Source organism: Palaemon carinicauda, chromosome 35 (assembly GCF_036898095.1).
Source record: "Palaemon carinicauda isolate YSFRI2023 chromosome 35, ASM3689809v2, whole genome shotgun sequence".
Lineage (NCBI taxonomy): Eukaryota > Metazoa > Arthropoda > Malacostraca > Decapoda > Palaemonidae > Palaemon > Palaemon carinicauda.
Window position 1 is genome coordinate 62,100,039 of NC_090759.1, and position 19,176 is coordinate 62,119,214.

A 19,176-nucleotide genomic window follows, 5' to 3' on the forward strand; every position below is an offset into this window, starting at 1 on the left:
CAATCAATGAGACAGTGGATACTAGGGTACCCTGACAGCTGCTGCCGGCAGGGTAGCGTCAGTACCCCGGCACTTATAGGTAGAGAGAAAGGGTAGGGGAAGAGAGAGGGAAGGGTAGTTCGTTACCCCGACCTAGTCTTCCTCCGGAAGGAGTGTTCAAATAAAAGAGAAGGGGGCAATCTTTCATCCAGCCGCAACAGAGCCGGCAGTCGGCAGCAATTGCGTTGCGGGTGGCGGCCCAAGGGAGGACCGGAGAACACTCTTAAGATAGCGAGGTCCCACGCCGGCAGACCAATCACTTAGGCTATCCCATAGTTCGACTATATGCGGGAAGCGAAGCAGCTCGGACTCACCCACGAAGGGACCTAGCCGAACCCACATCCCGCCGGCACACGGAGTTGTAGGACAGCGGACAAGGGTGTTGACGGCTAGGCCAACACAAAAGGACGGGGAGGGGTGAGGGTCCTGAGGGGGAGCGTGGGGAAAAGCGTAGCCTTCACCAACGTCCCAAAGGGGGGGGGGGTTGTTCCGGAACCAGCCCTATCCCAGGTGTAGGAGACTTCATTCTCCAGCCTAGGGTAGGTTAGTTCAGAGAAGGTACAGCATTAGTGTACTGACCTAAACTATAAAGAAACAGAATCCCCTGACCTGCCTAACCTAGGTTAGGGAAGAGAGTCCCGAACCAGGGAAGGCAGGTGTAGGACAGGTCACTAGGCCACAGGGAGGAAAGGGCCGAAATCCTACCAAGTGTGGACTAGGGGGAAAGGCAGAGCCCTTCCACCTTCGTCAACCAGCAAGGCCCTAAAAGGAGAGTTCATTCACCTAGAGGGGGAGCTGGGGGCGAACGACAGGTACTGAGCTTCTGTCCCAAACTCAAAGCTCATGTGCTATGGCCAGGAGTGGGGAAAGAAAATCCTAGCCTAACCTTACTCGAATACGATTAGAGGAAAGGAGGGCTAGGATGTAGCCTAGGCTACCTCAGAGGGAGGGGATACCTTAGGTAATGTAAATGGGGAGGATAAAAAGTATACATGGCCCTACGTTAAGGTGAGGGGCAAGGGAGTAGACTACCAAGATCACCAAAACCCTAGTATACTTCCTCGAAGACGAAAACATATCTGCAATCACTGAATCTTATATGTATAAATGCCTAAAATTTCCATTTCATAAATTAAAACTAGGAACACTTATTATATCATGCATGAGAGTAAACAAACTACTCAGGCTATCAAGTCTAGGGGCTAGGCTAGAACCCTAGCCTACGATCGGCTACCTATGGTCGCCGAAAAAAAAGGATACTATCGGCATATAACTAAATTCTAGCAATGAAGACTAAATAACTAATGCTGATAATTAGTTATAAGACCGGGTAGGGTTGTTCTGGCTAACTAAATAAAGCACGCGAGGCGAACAACCGCGTCTTGACATGACTCCTCCGGTCAAGGCACAGCTCCGCCACAAAACACGGTATTTTAAGATAAAAAGGCGTTACTTTACGGCTAGAGCTTATTTATACTATACAAGAATATGGTACAGTACTCTACTTTCCAGAAGAAGGCGAGGCAAAAGATTGCGACATGATGAATAACTTGGTGAACAACTGGGAAAAAGCACCTGGGCATATACGCTACGTAAGAAGGAATGGCGATGGCGCGCTCTGGCGGCGTCATCCAAGATGGCGGCCAACATCGCGGCCGGATGTTGACGTCGCCGAGTACCAAAACTGTAACGGAGAAGCAGAACTTTGTAACGGCTCCTCCTATAACTTGCCACTTATTCCCCCTCGAAGTGTAAACACTATGTGGGGTGCAGATAGCTATGTGGCGTGTCAAGCATACGTCCTCTGTTGTTATACGATATCCTAAAGGGAAACCTTATGGGTACTCGCGCCAGAAGTTAGAATTCTGTGAAACCTTTAGTTTAATTCTCTGGGAATATCTACTGTAGTCATATATACCCTTAGGAAGCTACTGAAGGAACCTTCCATCAGAACGATATGGCTTGAGCCCAAAAAAGTAAATATTGGCCAGTGGTGTTTTAAGCTAGATATGTCTTAAAGGCTTCATTTTAAGGGGGCCGACCAGTTAATGCCGATTTTAATGACAAGACTTTGACATTCATACCACTTAATAAGGTGACTTGGGACATCTCCAAACTGCATAGGATTTTTTGCTCTGACCTTTTCTTGCGGCACCAGGGCGATTTATCCTGAAAATTGGAGTTTTTTTAAATTCTATCTCATCCCTTGATAATTATTACCAAGATCTGGGAATACTACCCTGATAAAGACCTACAATGAAATGAAGTTTTTCTTCTAAAAGTAATATTTTGTCAGATATGAATTTTTTCCATTATGGTAAAAAAAAATAAACCCTAAAAGTCAGGGGGAAAAATTAAGGAAAAAATAGATTAAACAAATTTGGAAAAGGGGCTTCATTTCATTGTTTTATAATTTATTTCTAAGTTACATACCAAATTTCAATGCTATATCTTTGTATTTTTTCAAAGACTATTAATAAATCATGATATCTGGGTCGAACCTGTGACGGTCGGCGAAAAAGTCCTTCTTTGTACTTTTTCTGATATAAATCTTCCAAATATACCAGAGAAAATTAAAAGCATGGAATGCAGAGGTTACAACCCTCGCGCGAGCACCTTGTTGGTGTCGTATATCTAACAAGGGCGTTTGTAAAACACTATTCACAGGCTGTCTTCCATTTAGATAATCCCTTCATCAAAGGGGGAGGGCCGTGACAGGCCCTAGAGAATACAGTTGGGTTACCCTACCGACACCCACCACTCGCGCTCACTAGGTCATCCTTCTGTGTTGGACTTGCCAGCAAAGTTGATAAGTGTTTTGCCCAGTGTTTTTCGAAGTGATTGTCGTTAATTCAACATGACTGACGTTGATACTTCACCCTTACCAATGTTAAGTACCATAGTTTGTTTTGGCAGCTTTTGACAGTACCGGGCATTTGTTCTGTTTCCAATATGGTGGTTTTTAGTTTTGGAAGCGATTGTCTTGCCGAGGTATCGGCAGCCATTTTGGGTTATGTTCGCTTCGGTAAATATTCTAGTTAATTTTGCCCATCTGGTACTCTGTCATCTTGGTTATATCACTTACGTTTTATGGCCTTTTATTGTTATCATTAATTTTTACTATGGTATTTATTTGCTTGCAAGTCCAATTTGGACCTACGAAGAATAGCGATTTAAAGAATAGCGAATTAAAGTTTAGCGATTTAGTCTGTTAGTTTGTTCTCGCCTCAGAGGCTTCGATTTAGACTATATCCTTGTTTTTTTGTTACGTTATTCTTCGTTCTTGGTTATTACTAAGAAAAGCAATCAATTTTATTAATGTTCTTGTTTTATTGTGTGATGTTAGTTTTTTATTATGTAACCTTGAGAGCGAAAACAGAGACTGCTCGTTCCCTGTTCTACAGATATGAGTTATCCCTTCTCTCGTTTTCTTTGTTAGCTCGAGTAAGAGAGGTAAATTTCCCGTTCTCCGTTTTTATACGATCACGAGTTATTCAAGCCTCCTCTTAGTATCAGAGTTGATGATAGTACGTTTAATATTATAAACGTTTTTATTGATGTGGTTACTGTTAATATAGCTAACACTATTAATAGGTACGTTAGTGTATGAGTCATTAATTGGGGTCGTTTTATACCGACACCCTTAGCTCCGGAGTTATGCTTAGCTCCGCCTTGAGTTATGCTCCGCTATATGGATACTCATTGGGTGAGAACTAGTTAACGTTCAGGAGCAGATTTTTGGAGTGCAACGGTGTAATCCGGCACTCGGACTCCGGCTGAAGCCTTTTACACACGAACCTTTGTCATGTTTGATCATAATTACACCGTTACGGCCGGCTTCACGGGAGATAACACAATCATTCATTGAGGTTAATGTTATCGTACCGGGAACGGTCACGATATCACGGTGACGGGCCTTTGCTACCGGATCTCCGGTACAAACAGAGATCAAGCAGACGGCCAGAACCGGAGTTAACAATGTGATAACGATGAAGACTTCACAGTTTCATTATTACGGTCCCTTTTTCATCGAATCTCCGGCTTCACTGGAGATAACACAAACATTCAGTATTAGAGAATGTTACCGTACCGCTGAGGATCACGTTTTCACGATGACGGACCTTTGTCACTAGTTCTCCGTTACAAACAGAGATCAATCAGACGATCAGAATCAGGGTATGAACCCCTTTTTCATAAATAATCACAATATCGTTATTACGATCCTTTTCATCGAATCTCCGGCTTAACCGGATATCGTACAGGCGATCAGCATTGAGGTTAATATTAGTTTTCCTCTGGTGTTCACGTTGTCACTATGACGGACCTTTGTACCGGGGATTGTTACCGGAGCTCCGGTACAGACAGAGCTCACTCGACCACGGGTGGCCAATCTCTTGTTTTGCTGTAAAGGAAAGGATTTAACATGAATACAAAGTAAACTGTACTTACTTTAATGACACTTTGAATTTGCGTTGGTAATATTCATTAGTTATTCTTGAAAGTCCAAATGAAAATATATGAACATAACTATGCCTATATTTATGCATATATTTAATTCTAACTATGTATAAATATGGATAAATATCCATACAACATCGTGTTCAAATAGAAATAAATTGATTATGCCTTTATTTATGCATTTTCAATTCTAACTATGCCTAAATATGAATAAATATCCATACAACATAGTGTTCAAATAGAAATAAATTGATTGTGCCTATATTTGTGCATATTCAATTCTAACTATACCTAAATATGAATAAATATTCATACAACATCGTGTTCAAATAGAAATAAATTGATTATGCCTATATTTATACATATTCAATTCTAACTATGCCTAAATATGAATAAATATCCATACAACATAGTGTTCAAATAGAAATAAGTTTCCACTCAGTACTGGGAACCAAACGTTGGCCCCTTCTAATGAAGGGCCGGGTCGAGACTAACCATGCCATGAGAGGCTATCTACTGTTCCTTGAAACTCTGGTCAGTGAACAGATGAATCAATAGAATACTAATAGCCAGTAAATAATGTTAGACCCGGTTCTGAACGTCTGAGTCAGGGGTGGCTAACCTGTGGCGGATGCGCCAACAGTGTCACATTTCATGAATACAAGTGTCAAACTATACCCCAAAAGATTGTACATTAAATGATTTTTCTTTAAAATTGATTTTTATGAGTTATACAGCTGATCCCAGCCTGTGAATAGGATCACTAACCAAAGTTCAAGGAACATCCAGACTTATGTCCCCTTTCTTTTACAGAAGGTTCGCCTACATGGTTCCCGTCAGGATGATGATGAATCTCTCTGGCCTGCAAGAGAGGCTCTCCGCCCTTGGTTATCAAGGTTGGGAAGAAATGCTCCATCTAGAGGCCCTATCTCCTCAGAGTGTCCTCTCTAAGGTTGGACGACGACCCCATGGACGGGCAGGTAGGTGGGGATGAATTTTGAGCCTTCAGCTTTGCAATTACCTACTTCACCGACCTAGGACCCTTAATGGATCCTGATGTTCATGTTACCCTGCATAAACCGTGACTGCTAAAAGCAACACATTCTAGGGAAAACCAAGGGGCTATGACGGAGCTCAAAAGTATGGTAGTGAGTCAAATCCGTTCAGGAACTCAGAAGTTTCCCCCTACAGCCCCAGGCATATCGAAGTAACCTCCTTCGATAAAACCAACGCATAGAGATTTGCCTTACATGTTCCATATATAGATGGTACCATAAATCTGGATGGCATAGACATCCTCCCTCTGGGGGACCTAGAATTTACTCCCAGGTACTAGAATTCCCGTTTGGACCAGGATGTTGTCAGTCTGGGGGTTACGATAATTCCAAGATCTGCCCTTCCAATTCGACCTACACGTTTGATGGTCTGATCGGGTTAGTTGTGGGAAATACGTTCTGTCTGAGGCCTCTATCAGACAGGAATCGATAGTCGGTTACCCACTCGTCATCACAGCCTCCCTCCGATTCAACGTCTATGCATCCAAATCCCCCTCATCAGGTGGTCTACCTCACTGATTCCCCAGGTACACAGCCCAACCCCGTTGGGATGTTTTACCTGCATACAGCCCTAGATCCGAACCCTCAGGCTCCTCTCGTGGACACCAGAGAGGAAGCTACAGGAGTAGAAGACAGTCTCGCCATCGAGACGGACCTAGAAAAAAGGGGGCTCGGAGAAGGAAAGTACCTAGATTCACCCCCTCACAACGCGGTGGTCCCGGTAGGGGGTAGACTTTACCACTTTCGAGACCATTGGACCTTCGGTCTGTGGGCTCATAGCATAATCTCTAAAGGTTTGAGGTGAAAATGGCCACAAGGTCCTCCTCCTCCACCAGTGACCTTCTCCTAGAAATCCACTCCCATCCTGGAAGAGTACACCACAGGGTTATTCAAAAAGAAGCAATCAAACGGGATCGATCACTGAAGTTCCAAAGCCACCTGTTCACAATTCCGAAGAAAGGCTTGGCGGCATTGAGAGTGGACCTGGACTTGTCAAGCTAAACTCTTACATTCTCTGCGACAAGTTCCGGATGTTGACTATCTCTCAGGTACGGACCTTACTTCCCCGTAGGACCGTCACCACCTCTGTCGATCTTACCGACGACTATTATCTTGCGCCTTTAGCTCGAAACTTCTCTTCTTATCTGGGTTTCCGCCTAAGCAGGAAAGCCTTTGTGTTCAAGACATGCCCTTTGGCCTCAACATTGATCCCAGGATATTCACAAAACTAGGAGAGAGAGGGTTAGAACAACTCAGGAACCAAGAGACACAGATCATTGCTTATCTGGCCGGTTGGCTCATTTGGGCCCGGCCGGTCATAGAAGGCAACAGAGCTACGAAGGAATTATTCCAATTTCTCGACAACCTGTGATTTCGGGTCAATCTCCAAAAAATCTCGCCTGCAACCATCAGTCCGCTTAGAATGGTTAGCCATTCAGTGGGACCTTTCGAAGCACACGTTGTCTCTCCCTTCCAAAAGGTAAGAGGAATAGTTTCCAAGATCAAAAAATTTTCTCAAACACAAACAGGTGTCCGAAGAGCCTTAGAAAGTATCTTCGGACCTTTCCAATTCACTTCAGTAACAGATCTAATAAAAGCCAAACTCAAAGACCTCAATCGAGTTTGGAGAAAGAGAGCTACAGTACCTTTAAGAGACATGGTCTCGAAGATCCCCTCTGTCTTGAAAATGAGACTACACCCATGGTCCGAACCGAAGGACCTCTCCAAATCGGTTCCTCTACAATTCCCACCTCCACAAGTGACATTCCATACAGCCGCGTCTCTAAGTGGATGGGGGGGATTACTCCGAACATCAGATGTTTCAGGTTCTTGGTCACTCTCCATGAAACAGTCCCATATCATTGTTCTCAAAGCCATGGCAGTGTTCTTGACCCTGAAGAGAGACTCTCCTCCGAGGTCGACCCACATCAGAGTAGTGTCAGACAGCACAGACGCAGTACACTACGTCAACAGGGGAGGATCCAAGTCACCCAACCTGAATCAGATCCTGGTCACTATCTTCGCCTGGACAACAGAAGAGAACTGGTTCCTGTCAGCACCTCACCTAGCGGGAGGCCAGAATGTGAGAGCGGACTCACTATCCAGGACGGATCCACTGGAGTCAGAATGGTCTCTAGACATAATTTCATTCCGGTGGATACTCAGGCTCGTTCCAGGCCTCCAGGTAGATCTATTCGCAACTCAGATGAATCACTAACTTCCTTGTTATGTGACCCCAACCCTGGACCCTCGGGCTTATGCCATGGACGCATTACCCCGGGATTGGAACCATTAGAAGAAGATTTCCCTATCTCCCCCAGGGAATCTTCTAAAAACTTTTACACAAACTACGCTCCTTCCCGGGCGCAGTGGCTTTAGTACCACCTCACTGGCCAAGAACAGTTGGTTTCCTCTCCTCCTCGAGTTGAAACTCGGTCCCATCCGGATCCCGTTCCTCAAACTGACCCGAGTATCCAAACTCACTGTGTCAGATTACTCAAGGATAGCCAAAACTCTAACTTTGTGGACTACAGGAAGTTGGCAGCTCGTAGAGATGCGAACATTGAACCGGAAACGATCTCTTCATCGAATGGGACAAAAAGGGACTCGACAATTCGCCAATATGATTCGGCCGTTAACAACTAGTAGGTCCCCTAAGAGTGCAGACCATACTCGTATGTCCCCGCATTTAGCCATCTCTTTCTTGAGGTTCCTATTTGACAAAGGCCTAACAGTTAGCACTTTAACCACCATCAAGTCAGCTTTGAAGAAGATCTACCTTGTTGGGTTCAACATTAACCTAGCTGATTCCTATTTCTCATCAACCCCAAAAACATGTGCTAGGCTTCTACCTTCGGTTCGGCCACAAAAGGACTCTGGGTCTCTGAACGGTGTTCTCAAACTTGCGATGGACACGGACAATGAATCCTGCTCTTATATCACTCTTCTTAGGAAGACTTTATTTCTAACGGCTATGGCCTCAGGTGATGGAACATCAGAACTAGCAGCTCTCACGAAACCCGGAAAACATAGATTTCCTCCCTTCAGCCGAAGTACTCCTTTCCAGACAAAGCTTCCCTAGCTAAAAAAATGAGGATCCGCAAAATAGGTGCTCCTCTCGGAAGATTATTCTTCATCCCCAGGATTTTTCTCCGTGTACAGTCACACTCTCAAGCCCCTTTTTAGCTAGAACTGCCACCCGCTCGTCTGGCTCCTTGGTTATCAGGGAACAAGGAGGTACTATTTCCATTCACGGTATCAGGCAACAAATCCTCTACTTCATTAAACATACTAATCCGGAATCATTGCCCCAGTCTCATGATATACGGACAGTAGATGCCTCCAACAATGATTTCCAGAACAGGGACTTTGATGATTTTAAAAAATATACGGGTTGGAAATCCCCTATGGTTGTCAAACGCCAATATCTAAAGATCTTACAGGCCCTTAAATACCCAACGATGGCAGAGGGGAGCCTTATCTCTCCCCATTAATCTCCTCTTCTTCCTTTCTTCCATCTCTTCTCTTCTCCCTCCTACCCGCCACTCACACCACGTCGCCGCTCTCCTTGGTAGTTCGTTAGCCCTATGATATTTGCCATGTTTTATTCCTATGGTTTAACTGTTATTGTAGTTACCGTTCCTTTAATGTTTAGATATACTTAGACATGTAAGGTTTGATGCCTTTTGCGATTCGACACTCAGTTGGTTCCTTGTCGTCATTATTATTTAACCTTACGTTCCCTATGTCATTTGGCTGGTTGGTAATTGGATGATTACTTTATTATATCATAGTATTGTCGTACATGGTGATTGTATTCTCCTCATTATGTTATTAATTTATTGGGCTTGGAAGGCATTCTCTGGTACTTTTTCGCCGGCTGTCACAGGTTCGACCCAGAAAAGGGATTTTGATGAAGGAAAAATCTATTTCTGGGGAGAGACCTGTGATGCCCGGCGAAACCCTTCCCGATTATTTTTGTACGGACCCACCCTTTCCTTGCCAAGCCATATGTTCTTGCAGAAGGATGACCTAGTGAGCGCGAGTGGTGGGTGTCGGTAGGGTAACCCAACTGTATTCTCAAGGGCCTGTCACGGCCCTCCCCCTTTGATGAAGGGATTATCTAAATGGAAGACAGCCTGTGAATAGTGTTTTACAAACGCCCTTGTTAGATATACGACACCAACAAGGTGCTCGCGCGAGGGTTGTAACCTCTGCATTCCATGCTTTTAATTTTCTCTGGTATATTTGGAAGATTTATATCAGAAAAAGTACAAAGAAGGACTTTTTCGCCGGGCGTCACAGGTCTCTCCCCAGAAATAGATTTTTCCTTCGTCAAAATCCCTTTATTATGAAATTATTTTTGGGAGGGGTATCATTAAAAGAAAAGTTTTCATAATTTAATCATGATTGAAGATCCTTTTACTCAACATCTTGCTTTCTTTTGGCTCCAGCGAGGCAAGGCGGCCGCTCTTCTATTCACAACAGTCTCTGCACTACTGATATTACCCTCTTCTGAACTCTTGATAGAGCAAATTTTCTTCTTCCTTACGTTAGCAAGATGTTGAATTGTCTTTACCTCTTTGGAATGATGAAATTCTTGCCGTAAAAAACAAGATAATCTTGAAAACGAGTGAATGTCTGAGGCCGTTTAAAGTTTTCCTTTGTATTATTACAAAGACAATATTAATAAATCTTGATTATTATGAATTTTGTTCCTTTTGGATATTAACGAAAAGTTATTTATTGTAATTCACTAATAAACGAAGATAATTTTGCTTAATATCTTGCTTGCTTTGCTTGTCAGGCAAGGCTGGCTCTCTCTCTCTCTCTCTCTCTCTCTCTCTCTCTCTCTCTCTCTCTCTCTCTCTCTCTCTCTCTCTCTCACACATAGAGCGAAGTTATACAGATGCCATTGTTCACAATTTCTTAAACATTAAAATGTAATAATGATCTTTACAATAACAGGAAATACTGCATTTTCTTGTAGGGAACAAAGTTTATGGTTTATTGAGTTACTTTAACTAGTTACCCTGTAACTATGAAAGTAAGAGGAATTTTGACAAAATATTAAGTATACGCATTCTCCATTGCCATACGAAGCTCAGTGTATTTTTTCATGATTTTGTTTTTCTTTCTATACCCCCATATACTGTATTGGCATTCTGGTTGGCCCCCTTAATTTTAGTATACTGTATTAGTTACATCTGAAATTGATATACAGCAATCTAACAAAACCATTCATAGGGTTCCCCTGCTGTATAGGACTGGAAAAACAACTGTCAAAATGGACAAAAAAGTTCATATTGGTCAGTGGTGTTATAAGTTAGCTATGTCTTAGAAGTTTCATTTTAAATTTAGTATATTAGTAACATCTGAAACTGATGTACAGTAATCTAATAGATCCATTCAAATAGGCTCTGGCTATAAGAAAGATTTTATTATACAGTAGTTAAGGAAGGAAGAAGCTTTTCTACTAAAAGATGGGTGTTTTCTTTAGAAAAATTTGTTTTTTCTAAAATGACATTTTCACCACACTAGGATCTTAATTATCTAAAAAACATATTCAATGTGGTTATCAAGCTGTGCATTTACTGCTTGCCAGTATATAGGAGCTTGATGTATTATTTTTCTGCAAGCGCACGGCGCAGGAAAAACCACTGGATTTCAAAAAGAAAAATAAAATCTTTTTTTTTAATTGAGGTTGAAATGGTAAAATTTAGTGAAAGCTCATTATTAACTACGGGGAAAACTTTTTTTCTCTAAAAATATTGTTCTGTTCGCAACTATAATTTTACTGTATGTATGAGTGCTGGCTAGTATGACTTCTCTGTGTGGGGAGGTGGCCTGGGCCATAATAACTTTGGTATTCGTTGATTAAAGTGTGAAGTCTATTTCTCACTCTTAAGTTCAGTTTACTTTTGGGAGACTGATTAGGAATTACTGTGCATGCGTTATTTGCTTTAGCTTCTGTCAGCTGTTCGGTTTTTGTGTTATATAATCATTACCTGGCTTTTATAACCAATTACTGTAAAAGCCTCCAAATATTTATGCACAAGTTCCCCTATGTTCTACAACAGCCATGTTGGTTAATATGATACTTTAATTACTAGTGATAAATTTACTAAGAAATGGACGAGTGCAGTCTTGGTTGATATTTTTCTCTTTAATGGGGTTGGGGCATAACAGGTTACGCACGTCTTTAAATGTGAAGTCTATCACTTGCTAATTCCATCTTTTACATTTGGGAGAATAATGGTGAGTTGTTGCGCATGCGTTGCCTGCGCTCACTTTTGCGAGCTAATGCTTTTTTTTTATTGTATGACTTAATCATTATCTGACTGTAACCAATGTCCTGATTTCTGGTTCATAAGTGTCTCGGTTTATTAAGATTGATTTTGATCCTTCGTTTGGATAGCTTAGAAGTCTTCTCACGTACAAAGTGCTAACAGACTGTGTGTGATCAATTCTATCTTCCCTCGATCTCAGTCCTTGGCATAAGTTCGATGTGGTGTAATGACCTGCTGGACTTATTTAATACACAAGTCTCAACAGCAGAAAACTCTTTGAAGGCTTGTAGGTCCTCAAAGTTACTTCCTGTAGCCCTTTCTTGACTCGCCAGAGAATGGTCGTTGCTTCCTGTAGTGGCAAAGAGACTAGTGACTGGGGTTCCAAGTCAATGGACATGTTGGCCACTCGTCTGAACAACAAACCCCGGTGTATTGCTCTCCAGTCCCGGCCTAAGCTGCAGCAATGGAAGATGGTTTCTAACACCCATGGAAACAGTACAAATTTCTATCGGTCTTTCCCATTCATGAGGACCTAATCTTAAACAGTCCGAACATCACGAGAAGTCAAAGTAATGCTATTAGCCCCAAGGTAACCAATAGCAGATTTGTATCCAGACCTGCTGGAACTTCTCATGCATATTCCAAGAGAACTTCCAGAATGGCCAAACCTACTATGTCAACCACATGAAAGTAAGTTCCATGAAGCAGTGTACTGCCTATCACTTCACGGCTGGAGACTATCCAGCATCTCTTCCGAAAGAGAATTTTTTGGTAGAGCTGCGAAACAACTTTCTGGATACCTCTGAAAGTCGTGGGCAGCAGTCACAAGGCTAAACGAGAAATCTGTGATCGGTGTCGTAGGGTGAATATTGCTCCACCCAAGTACACTATTCCCCTGATTGCCAAAGAAAGTCGCTTTCAGTTACTGGGGTGAATTGCTACCGCTCGTCCTTGAGCCAGGTTATCAAACTGAAAGGGCTTGCTCTCTCCTTGTCATGGGAACTCACAGCTGTCATTAGGGGAATTGAGGTCTTTTTTTTTTTTTTTTCCCCCCCACGAAAGCTCAAACCCTCTCCTTGGGATGTGGCAGTTCCTTGGGTCCCTAAAGAAAGGCTCCCCCCACCTAATGAACCCTTATATAACTGGGATCTTATTTGGAAAACTGTTTTGCCTTGCCTTTGCTTCAGCCAAGAGAGTTGGCAAACTTAAGGGGGTATCTCATCTTATGTCACACTCCAGGTAGTGGAGGGAACTATCTTTTATTCCCAAATTTGTGGCCAAAATTTGGAATTCGGCCAAGAATATGATTTGACAACTTTCACTATTGTCTCTAGTAACTGATGACCCAGGTAATCTGTTACTGACCCATAAGAGAAGATCTAAAATTTGAAAAGATCTGCTTATTTTATACCTCAAATTTGTAACTTCTTTGGGAGCACAGGTCGCTCCAAAAAGTGTCCAAAAATACTATATCCTTTAGGCTAAGGGAAACTATCACAAGAGCATTTAGATCCTTAAGGGGAAGCGTTGCTAAGGCCCACCCTTGAGTACATGACATTCATGTACATGACATTCATGGTCTTGTCACAACCCTAGCGTTTCGAAAGAACCACTCTGTAGCCCAAGTTCTCAGAGTAGGTGTCATGGATCAATACCTGAAAGATTGCACTCGCATATCATTGGACATCTTTTCTTTAGGTCCTTAATCTAAAATCTCATATGGGACACCTAACTGTTTTTGTCTAAGACATCGGTTATTCTTAGCATTACAAGAGTATTAATGTGGATAAAGTTGATGTGATCATGATTGGACCTGAAGCTCTCACTTGGAACAAACCGTGATTCAAGTAAGATTAATATGCCTTGTTCAGTTAATTTTTAAATATAATTTAAATAACACTTTCTGACATGTAGGTAGTAGGTTGGCCAGGGCATCGGCCACCCGTATAGATACTACCGCTAGAGTGTTATGGGGTCTTTTTACTTGCCAGACAGTACTTTATTGGATCCTTCTCTCTGGTTACAGTTCATTTTCCCTTTGCTTACACATACACTGAATAGTCTGGCGAATTCTTTATGGATTCTCCTATCCCCATATACCTGACAACACTGAGATTACCAAACAATTCTTCTTCTCTCAATGGGTTAACTACTGCACTGTAATTGTTCAGTGGTCATTTTCATCTTGGTAAGGCTAGAAGAGACTTTAGCTATGGTTAGCAGCCCTCCTAGGAGAAGGACATGCTAAAATCAAACCATTGTTATCTAGCCTTGGGTAGTGCCATATCCTCTGTACAATGGTCTTTCACTGTCTTGGTTTAGTTATCCTGCTTGTGGATACACTTGGGCTCACTATTTTATCTTATTTTTCTTCCTCAAGTTTTAAAAATTTTATAATTTATATAGGAAATATTCATTTTAATGATATTACTGTTCATAATTTTCCTTGTTTCCTTTCCTCACTGAGCTCTTTTCACTGTTGGAGCCCTTGGTCTTGTAGCATCCTGCTTTTCCAGCTAGGGTTATAGCATAGCAAGTAATATAATTCCATTAACATCTCAGACTAGACCTAAAAGGAGTGGATGTTCAGACCTACCTATTTACAAGACTGCTAATAAAGCCCTAATATATCCACCTTGTGACTTTTACTTGATTATAGTAGGTGTAAATGTCAGAGAGAGGGATTTAAGATCCACCTTTTGACTTTCACTTGATTATAGTAGGTGTAAATGTCAGAGAGGGGGATTTAATATCCCCCTTTTGACTTTCACTTGATTATAGTAGGTGTAAATGTCAGAGAGGGGGATTTAATATCCCCCTTTTGACTTTCACTTGATTATAGTAGGTGTAAATGTCAGGGAGGGGGATTTAATATCCCCCTTTTGACTTTTACTTGATTATAGTAGGTGTAAATGTCAGGGAGGGGGATTTAATATCCCCCTTTTGACTTTTACTTGATTATAGTAGGTGTAAATGTCAGGGAGGGGGATTTAATATCCCCCTTTTGACTTTTACTTGATTATAGTAGGTGTAAATGTCAGGGAGGGGGATTTAATATCCCCCTTTTGACTTTTACTTGATTATAGTAGGTGTAAATGTCAGGGAGAGGGATTTAAGATCCACCTTTTGACTTATACTTGATTATAGTAGGTGTAAATGTCAGGGAGAGGGATTTAAGATCCACCTTTTGACTTATACTTGATTATAGTAGGTGTAAATGTCAGGGAGAGGGATTTAAGATCCACCTTTTGACTTATACTTGATTATAGTAGGTGTAAATGTCAGGGAGAGGGATTTAAGATCCACCTTTTGACTTTCACTTGATTATAGTAGGTGTAAATGTCAGAGAGAGGGATTTAAGATCCACCTTTTGACTTTCACTTGATTATAGTAGGTGTAAATGTCAGAGAGAGGGATTTAAGATCCACCTTTTGACTTTCACTTGATTATAGTAGGTGTAAATGTCAGAGAGGGGGATTTAAGATCCACCTTTTGACTTTCACTTGATTATAGTAGGTGTAAATGTCAGAGAGGGGGATTTAAGATCCACCTTATGACTTTCACTTGATTATAGTAGGTGTAAATGTCACAGAGAGGGGGATTTAAGATCCACCTTTTGACTTTCACTTGATTATAGTAGGTGTAAATGTCACAGAGAGGGGGATTTAAGATCCACCTTTTGACTTTTACTTGATTATAGTAGGTGTAAATGTTACAGAGAGGGGGATTTAATATCCACCTTTTGACTTTCACTTGATTATAGTAGGTGTAAATGTCACAGAGAGGGATTTAATATCCACCTTTTGACTTTCACTTGATTATAGTAGGTGTAAATGTCAGAGAGAGGGATTTAATATCCACCTTTTGACTTTCACTTGATTATAGTAGGTGTAAATGTCAGAGAGGGATTTAATATCCACTTTTTGACTTTTACTAGATTATAGTAGCTGTAAATGTCACAGAGAGGGGGATTAAACTCTTAGCAGAGGCTTCCCACCACCTAAGTCTCCTTTAATTTAAATGAATTTTTTTTGTTTGTTTTCCTTGCTGTACAAACCCAACTCATTTACATGACTTGCAAGTTTGTATCCCCTTAGGAATAAACTACAATTTTTTAAAATCTTGTTTTTCCTAGCTGTACAAACCTATATGATTTGCGAGTTAGTATCCGCTTAGGAATAAACTACAAATTTGTTAATAAAAATGTAATGTAAGCCTTTCAAGCAAAGCATAGTGCCACCTTGCAGTGGTGTTGCCTAGCAACCTATTACGATCGTAATCAACCCCATTTTCTTTTTGATTCTCTGTTCGTAGAAAACGAAAATAGGATTACAGTAACCCATTTGGATGACTCTGGTTCGTTTAGCTAGGAATTTTTTTTAGAGCCTCATAAAGGTATTACAGGAGGAAAATATTTTTTCCTGTTAAATCTTGATAAGTCTTGATTAGTATATTGTATATGTATATATAAAATATAAGAAAATTATTTTTCTCAACTTGCCTAAGAAATGTATATTTTTTTTGCATCCTGATAAAGGTGGCAAATATTTGTTAGTTATAAAATTTATATATCTTTACATACATATTTCTTTAAAGATATGTTTTGTTAATATATTCATTATGAGGATTTGAATAAGTTCGGATATTACATAAACGGTATTTTGTTATCAGTGTTCATATTTTTCATACAGTAGCAGTAGCTTGATCAGTTGAACACAAATGAATGATTAAATTATATCTATTTACATTATATCTATGTACTAAGCAAATTTTCTCTTTTTTCTAGGACTATAGTTGAAGCAAAGTCGACAAGTTCATGTCTGTTGGTGAATTAATTTCTTCAGCTTTCTCCAAACTTGTCAAGAATGGAAGTTGGTTTCCATTGATGCTTCGGCCAAGAGGATTCTTTGAGGCTTAATCAACAGTCCTATTACTTATTGGGTTTGTTTTACTACTTGAACAAGAACAAAAATTACAAAGGTGGTAGATATCCTGAAAGACTAATTGGTAGATGAATAGAAAAACTAATTGAAAAATAATTGATAGAATTATCCAAACTAAAGAATGACAAATGGTTTTTATACTACTATAGTGATTTACATTGTGAAACGTAATGGTTATTAATGGCACAGTAGAGGGAAACTCGTGTGGTCCTACATGAATACAAATCATATGATAATCCTCACAATTGCTTTGCTTGTGAAGAAGTCTGTTAGACTGGTTTTGTGTTGTTAATTGCATCATTTCTCTCTGCTTTCTTGTTGGCACAGCATATGGTTGCTTCAGAGAGACTTATTATGGATGGTTGGGTAGAGTAAGCTTGTGCTCTACCTGTAGCCAACGGGGTTATTGCATTGGCAATAACTCTGAGTTTTGTGAACCCCAGAATGAAACCCATCCGTTAAAACCCTGACTGGAATTTTGAAATACTTCAGAAAAACTTGGTATCATCAGTGTTCTGAAGACTGGAAAAAAACGATAAGATTAGAATTGTATTCTTTAGCATTTAGTTAAGGCCAATATTAGGAGGAGTGCAATTGCTTGCAGGTAGTTAGCAGGGTGGTTTCCGTGCCAACGGAGGTCTCAAAGATGGAACCCTACTGATACAAGACGATGCATTCCACATTGACCTCCTTAAAAGTCGTCTGAGCCTTAAGTAATGCAATAAATATTCTATACAGTACTGTATTACAATAGATTTCAATATTACAGTACTTTTCATACAGTATGCTAGTAACACTAATAGGAAAATACAGTACAGGTATTCAGAAAATAGAATATGAAACCAAAATCATAAAAGTACACTTTAGAGGCTCTTATTATGGATGGTTCGTTAGAGCTTGTGTTCTACCTGCAGCCAACTGGGTTATTGCATTGGCTACAACTCTGTGATTATTGTGAATGTTTTAACCCCCTTAGCTAATGCAGCCACACAGCAGAATGCTGCCAGTTTTTCTTTTGGTCAGTCTCTGCCTCCACCTGTGTCAACGGCAGTATAAAAGAATTGACCTTTTTGGCCTCCAATCATACTACTCTAACACTGTCATTTTACATTTTCTTACTTCAAAATCTTCGAAATATCTAACCTCTTTTGTGTGTCCGCACCCGTTATACAATGATAGCACTTAAACATCACCTGACGGAGAATCTTGAGTGTTTTTGTTCATTGATATTGCACATACAATATATTCATGAAGGTAATGAACCTTTATAGGCAGCAATTTGTTAATGTTCTTGCACTCAATGCAAGAGGGCATTGAACTTTGAGTGGATACTGTGGCTCCAGTGAAAGGAAGTTTGACTGTCATTGTTCTCTTGCTCTTTTATATACCTGAAACTTTTAAGATTTATTCAAACTATCTTCTTGATAATCTGTATCCAGAAGTTATCGGGTGATCTAGCTTAACTTTTTTTTTTTTTTCCAATTTTACACTTCACTTTCTTGGAATGAATTTAGTTACAGTACTTACCAGCTTGTCATCCACCAGTTTTGTCACATTAATCCATATTTTCAATTCCTGTTTGAAATACTCATAACTTTTCATTTTATAGAACACAAACATGTTGGCTGTTTTTTTTTTTTTTCCGCTTCTGCTTTTCTAGCTAAATTGTTCACTCCATATGCTTATTTAATTTCCACTTTGATGCTAATACTCTGAAGAATATCTAATATGCTGATGTATCCATTTTTGTTCTGTTACCGTGAAGGGAAATGCAAGTTGCTTTTCGAAGTGCAACCAAAGACTGGTGCTGCTTACCCACTAGGCTAGCACTCGGTGTGGGACACTATAGGTAATTTTTGTTTAAACCTTCAACTCTAATTTTTCAAGACTATGGTATAGTAGTACCTTCAACATTCTTATAGTACATTCGGCTTTTGAAATTCTTCCCTATTGCTCATCTTGATTCTTTGTTGTAAGAAAGTTCAAGATCTACCTTTATACAAAGTATTGGGTTATATTACGAGCTATAATTGATTTTATTAATTAATTTATTTATTTTACCCTTTTAATCCCTATTTATTTCACATCTAGATTTTATTTGTATTAAAGGTTAAAATGATTAAATGGTGTGAGTATACAGATATGATGGAATGATTTTAGTTATTTAGCACTGAATGGCCTTTGATGCCCCAGTGCTTGGCTTAATGCCTAAATCCTATATTCAATTCAATTCAGTGCAAAATATAGAAAATTATTTCGCACATTTGCTATACAACTGATGGATGAATGGTTCCATAGCCTCTGTGCCATGGTCTTCCACTGTCTTGGGTTAAAGATCTCTTGCTTGAGGGTACACTTGGGCACACTTCTATCTTGTTTCCCTTTCTCTTG

At 40.4% G+C, this 19,176-nt stretch overlaps 1 long non-coding RNA gene across 1 annotated transcript in view; it reads left to right on the forward strand.

Annotated features, from left to right (window-relative positions):
* LOC137627515 (uncharacterized) overlaps positions 1-17,884 on the forward strand; it is a 31,620-nt gene extending 13,736 nt beyond the window's left edge. Inside the window, exon 2 of the long non-coding RNA XR_011041175.1 lies at positions 16,629-17,884. This is a non-coding gene — a long non-coding RNA (uncharacterized lncRNA). The remainder of the gene's footprint in view (positions 1-16,628) is intronic.
* Positions 17,885-19,176: the final 1,292 nt, after the last annotated feature.